The following is a 6,148-nucleotide window of genomic DNA, read 5'->3' as shown; positions in this document are numbered from 1 at the left end:
ACAGAGAAAAAACTCATTCCAACTGAAAAAAACTGTGTGCAATCTAGGGGCTCTGGTTCACAGGGCAAGGTTATCTAAGGCAAGCTAATACCACTAATAACCACTGTTAATGGCTATTTACATGCTAAAAATGTCTTAATTTTTTTCCAGAAAGCTTTTGTCAAAACTCCAACAAAACCTCCTGTGGAATGAACATGGCAAAATTTGTCATGAGAACACGAGACTACGACTTGTCATGTCTCATGACATAACTCTTGCATGAGTTATCGAACTCAGGCCCAGTAGCAACAGAGGTGGCCAACTCTCACCAGTTTATACACACAGCTCTTCTGTATGAGCTGCAGTGAAAATAATTTTAGAAAGTAACTACTCCTGAGATCATGTAAATGTATACAGCACAAAAAGCTTTACTCTGAGAGCACATTTAGAGCACAGCTAATCAAAACCTCAGCATACACTACTCTGCTGTCATTAAAATGAGACAAGCCAAACAGCAAACCATCTTGCATAACCAGTTGCTTAAATAAGATATAAATAACAGAGCATATGCCGTTTTTCAAACAACTACCCAGCATTTCAATGCAGTTGCTCTTTCATCTTGCAGTGAAACAGCAATTATTTCCAGTGGAGTGGGCCCACCATCTGAAGCTATTGAATACATTTCAGCTTCCATCTCTCTGAAAACAGATTAGCTTGTATAAACATTAGTTTCATGATTTTATCATCAGTTAAAATTGATTTAGTGCTTCCTGGACCACAAAGAAAGGAAAGATCCCTTCTCTCTTCCCACATGATCAAAACAAAAACTTTACAAAACCATAAGCCTGGCCTGAAGCACTTGCACCTCAGAATTAGAGCCTGGATGATAAGTGCCACCTAGCAAGAAACAGCAACTGTGGCAGTTAGGGAAGCCCCATTTTTACACAGGGCACTCACCAGCAACACCTGGGAAAGAAGGGGGTCTATTCCTCAGCCTTTCCATGGCCATCATAAAGCCAAGTGTATAAGCCATCCCACACAGTGACACAGTCTGTTGGCAAGGCAAAGATTTATTCTCAGGACTTTCAATGGCATCTAACTGCGTGAGAGCCTAAAGCCTTTATTCCAAAGGTAAAGTGGGCATTGGCATTTGTATGGAGGTAAAGATGAGACCATGGCATTACAGTTAAATGAAACTTCCTTGATGAAATTTACTGTTCATCTGAAGTGTGACACAGCCTTAAAAAAAGAGCCAACATTTTTATATTCTGAATTATTTTTAAGCTTACACACAAATTGATAAAAAACCTGAATAAACAGTCTTAAAATAACTTTTATAATGATATTGTTACAAACCTAAAAGCAAAAAAAAAAGGAAAATAGGTTGGATTCCTCCCCTGCCTCTATCCTGTATTTTTTAAACACCTTTCTTTAAACAGGAGTAGATGATAGCATCCTAATTTCATGCAAGTGTAAACCCTTGTTTCACTCCAGCCAGAGATTACTTAATTGAGACTTAACTCTTATGTAAATCCAGATAAGTTATTTAGGAATGAATTTTCACATTACATTTCAGAAGAAAATATTCCAGCATTTACTTCAAACTGTATGTCATTCATACTCAGAGCTAAGCTACACCATCAAATTATGTCAGCCATATTAACATCTGAGCTCACAATTTCTGATAACCGTCCATGAGAGTTTTTAGTCTCTTTTTCTCTCTCTCCATGGTGCTTCTGCACTTGTACTGGAAATAAGTCCTATCTAGAAGAATGAAACAAGTGGAAAATATATTTCTGATTCTTCCTCTTCATGCCACTGTTCCTTTCTCAGTGAAATGAGGAATAAAAGGGTTGGTAGCTGTCTACCTTCTCTGTAGAACTAGCCCCTTCCATAGCAAGAAGCCAGAGCAGAGAGTTTCAGCTGGCTAATATATCACTGACCTGCATCACTGCAGTAATGAATAAACTTTTATGACTAGCTTAGACCTTGCACAGCAGTTGGGAAAAAATCCTTGCTTACTATATGATTTGTATTCAAAATGAAAACCAAGAATACAGGAAGCTTCTAGGGAAAGCAAGATGCTGAATAAAACCAAGAAGAGTCCAATATAAAATGAGCACCTATTTACTCTATTTAATGGATTTAAAAAGAAACACCAGTTTCTTTACTTACAAAAGATTTCAGAAATTCCTAAAGATTGGCCAGACTTGGCAAGTTTAAAATTTATTTTCCATTGACTTTTCACTAGTGATTAGTGCGTTTCAGAAAAGGATTAACTTGTAGCCTAAGCCAGCTCAGCGTCAGATTTCAGACAGGTTCTCCATAAACATACAAATATTTTGGACTTGATCTAGATTAGCAATGAGTAAAAATCAATATAATTTAAGGTAATATAAGAGCAAATGGAGTGAAACTGATCAATGAGCTGACAATCCTCAAAAAGAAAAAAGTGATATGTAGGAATATGTGGTTACAGAAAAGTTGAACAGCAGTTACCTTCCTTTGTGTATAAAACAGCCTCCATGCCTGCCCAAGTTCCATACTCTCTGACTAGGTTCTTTTAAATATTCTGCACAAGGAGTTTAATGTTTAATACCAAATGTACTTATTTACAGATATTTGATGTTACATGATATTTTGATTTAGCAGAGTGGTACAGCAACATATTGAAATCACAATACAAGCACAATGTAGCAATCGCAACATACAGTTCAATCACAATACAAATGTGATTCTCATTACCAGCCTCTATATGCTCACCGTCATGACACTGGACCTCGTTTCTTTGTTAGTTACTCAGTTTTTATACACTATTATTGAGCTGAGCCGAGTATAGACTGCCCCCATGCTGGTCTGGATGGCTCAGGAGGACATTCGGGCTCTTTCAATTAACTGAGGCAAAAACATTTGCACAACCAGTTGATCCACTCAAATGATACAGCCGGTTAATCTAAAACAAAGGCCATCCCCTGGTCCCCTTTGTTTTGAGATAAGTTCAGGGGTTTATTGCAGGGGTTTATTGACTGGTCACTGTGCTGCCTGGATCCCTTACCCTTGCTATCTCTCAGCCTCACCTTCCTCTGCCCCATCTCCCCCTTCCCTTCATTCACCTCCTCTTTTCCACCTTGAATTGCAATCTCAACATCTTGCAGTGAGGAAGAGAGTGCAGCCCTGCATGGCCCGTACAACTGGAGTGCTGCCATGGATGGCTATAAACTCTTCAGAAGGGATAGGCAAGGCAGGAGAGGCGGTGGGGTAACCCTGTATGTTAAGGAGTGTTTTGATTGTCTAGAGCTTAATGATGGTGACAGTAGGGTGGAGTGTTTATGGGTAAGAATCAGGGGGAAGGCCAACAAGGCAGATATTGTGGTGGGAGTCTGTTATAGACCACCTAACCAGGATGAGGAGACAGACGAACATTCTATAAGCAGCTGGGAGAAGCCTCACGATCGCTAGCCCTTGTTCTCGTGGCGAACTTCAACTTACCAGATGTCCGCTGGAAGTACAATACAGCAGAGAGGAAACAGTCTAGGAGGTTCCTGGAGCGTGTGGCAGATAACTTCCTGACGCAGCTGGTGAGTGAGCCAGCTAGGGAAGGTGCCCCGCTGGACCTCTTGTTTGTGAACAGAGAAGGACTTGTGGGTGATGTGACGGCTGGAGGCCGTCTTGGGCATAGCAATGACAAAATGACAGTTTTCAGTTCTTGGAGAAGTAAGGAAAGGAGTCAGCAGAACTGCTACCCTGGACTTCCAGAGGGCAGACTTTGGCCTGTTCAGGACACTGGTTGACAGAGTCCCTTGGGAGGCAGTCCTGAAGGGCAAAGGAGTCCAGGAAGGCTGGACGTTCTTCAAGAAGGAAATCTTAAAGGCACAGGAGCAGACTGTCCCCATGTGCTGAAAAATGACACAGCTGGGAAGAAGACCAGCCTGGCTGAACAGAGAACTTTAGCTGGAACTCAGGGGAAAAAAAGGAGAGTTTATGACCTTTGGAGGAAGGGGCAGGCGACTCAGGAGGACTACAAGGATGTCATGAGGTTATGCAGGGAGAAAATTAGAAAGGCCAAAACCCTACCAGAACTTAATCTGGCTACTGCTATAAAAGGCAATAAAAAATGTTTCTCTAACTACGTTAGCAACAAAAGGAAGGCTAAGGAGAATGTCCATCCTTTATTCGATATGGGGGGGACAAAGGATGAGGAAAAGCCTGAGGTACTTAATGCCTTCTGTGCCTCAGTCTTTAACAGTAAGACCAATTGTTTTCCATCCCCCTGAGCTGGAAGACAGGGATGGGGAGCAGAATGAAGCCCCCATAGTCCAAGAGGAAATGGTTAGCAACCTGCTACACCACTTAGACACAAACAAGTCTATGGGGCCGGATGGGATCCACCCGAGAGTACTGAGGGAGCTGGTGGAGGAGCTTGCCCAGCCACTCTCCATCATTTATCAGCAGTCCTGGTTAACAGGGGAGGTCCCACACAACTGGAAGTTAGCAAACATGACACCCATCTACAAGAAGGGCCGGAAAGAGCATCCAGAGAACTGCAGGCCTGTCAGCTTGACCTTGGTGCCAGGGAAGGTTATCAAGCAGATCATCTTGAGTGCCATCACACAACACGTACAGGACAACCAGGTGATCAGGCCCAGTCAGCATGGGTTTAGGAAAGGCAGGTCCTGCTTGACCAACCTGGTCTCCTTCTATGACAAGGTGACCCACTTAATGGATGAGGGAGAGGCTGTGGATGTTGTCTACATAGACTTTAGTAAAGCTTTTGACATAATTTCCCACAGCATTCTCCTGGAGAAACTGGCTGCTCATGGCTTGGACAGGCATATGCTTTGCTGGGTAAAAAACTGGCTGGATGGTCGGGCCCAAAGAGTTGTGGTGACCGGAGTTAAATCCAGTGGGTGGCTGGTCACAAGTGGTGTCCCCCAGGGCTCAGTATTGCAGCCAGTTCTGTTTAATATCTTTGTCAATGACCTGGACAAGGGGATCGAGTGCACCCTCAGTAAGTTTGCAGACAACATGAAGTTGGGCAGGAGTGTTGATCTGCTTGAGGGTAGGAAGGCTCTACAGAGGGATCTGGACAGGCTGGATCGATGGGCTGGGGCCAGCTGTATGAGGTTCAACAAGGTCAAGTGCCAGGTCCTGCGCTTGGGCCACAGCAACCCCATGCAACGCTACAGGCTTGGGGAAGAGTGGCTGGAAAGCTGCCCAGTGGAAAAGGACCTGGGGGTGTAGGTCGATAGCCAGCTGAATATGAGGCAGCAGTGTGCCCAGGTGGCCAAGGGTGGCCAATGGCATCCTGGCTTGTATCAGACATAGTGTGGCCAGCAGGACTAGGGAAGTGATCGTGCCCTTGTACTCAGCACTGGTGAGGCTGCACCTTGAATAAGGTGTTCAGTTTTGGGCCCCTCACTACAAGAAGGACATGGAGGTCCTGGAGTGTGTCCAAGGAAGGGCAAGGAAGCTGGAGAAGGGTCTAGAGCACAAGTCTTATGAGGAGCAGCTGAGGGAACTGGGGTTGTTTAGTCTGGAGAAAAGGAGGCTGAGGGGAGACCTTATCACTCTCAACAACTACCTGACAGGAGGTTGTAGGGAGGTGGGTGTTGGTCTCTTCTCCCAAGTGACAAGCGATAGAACAAGAGGAAACAGCCTCAAGTTGCACCAGGGGAGGTTTAGATTGGGTATTAGGAAAAATTTCTTCAGTGAAAAGGTTGTGAAGCATTGGAAAGGGCTGCCCAGGGAAGTGGTTGCATCACCATCCCTGGGGGTATTTAAAAGATGTGTAGATGTGGTGCTTAGGGACATGGTTCAGTGGTGGACTTGGCAGTGCTAGGTTAACGGTTGGACTTGATCTTAAAGGTCTTTTCCAATCTAAACTATTCTATGATTCTACATACCTCAGACAGGTGCTGCTTAGCTGTTCGCAGATACATCGGAAACACTTTGAAGCCCTCTCAAACATCCCAGGAAAATACAGCCATACCTTACAAGCAGCCAGCCCAGGATACAGACAGGACAGACACTGGACAAGAACTACACACTACTGGATGTGTGTCAACACCCTTCAATCGCCAGCACAGACACATTCCACCTGCATCACAACCAGCTTTTTCACACATCATGATCCATTTCCAAAGTCATTTAAATGGGACCTTTTGGGATG

Source organism: Mycteria americana, chromosome 1, assembly GCF_035582795.1.
Source record: "Mycteria americana isolate JAX WOST 10 ecotype Jacksonville Zoo and Gardens chromosome 1, USCA_MyAme_1.0, whole genome shotgun sequence".
Taxonomy (NCBI): Eukaryota; Metazoa; Chordata; class Aves; order Ciconiiformes; family Ciconiidae; genus Mycteria; species Mycteria americana.
This window is presented reverse-complemented; position numbering follows the sequence as displayed.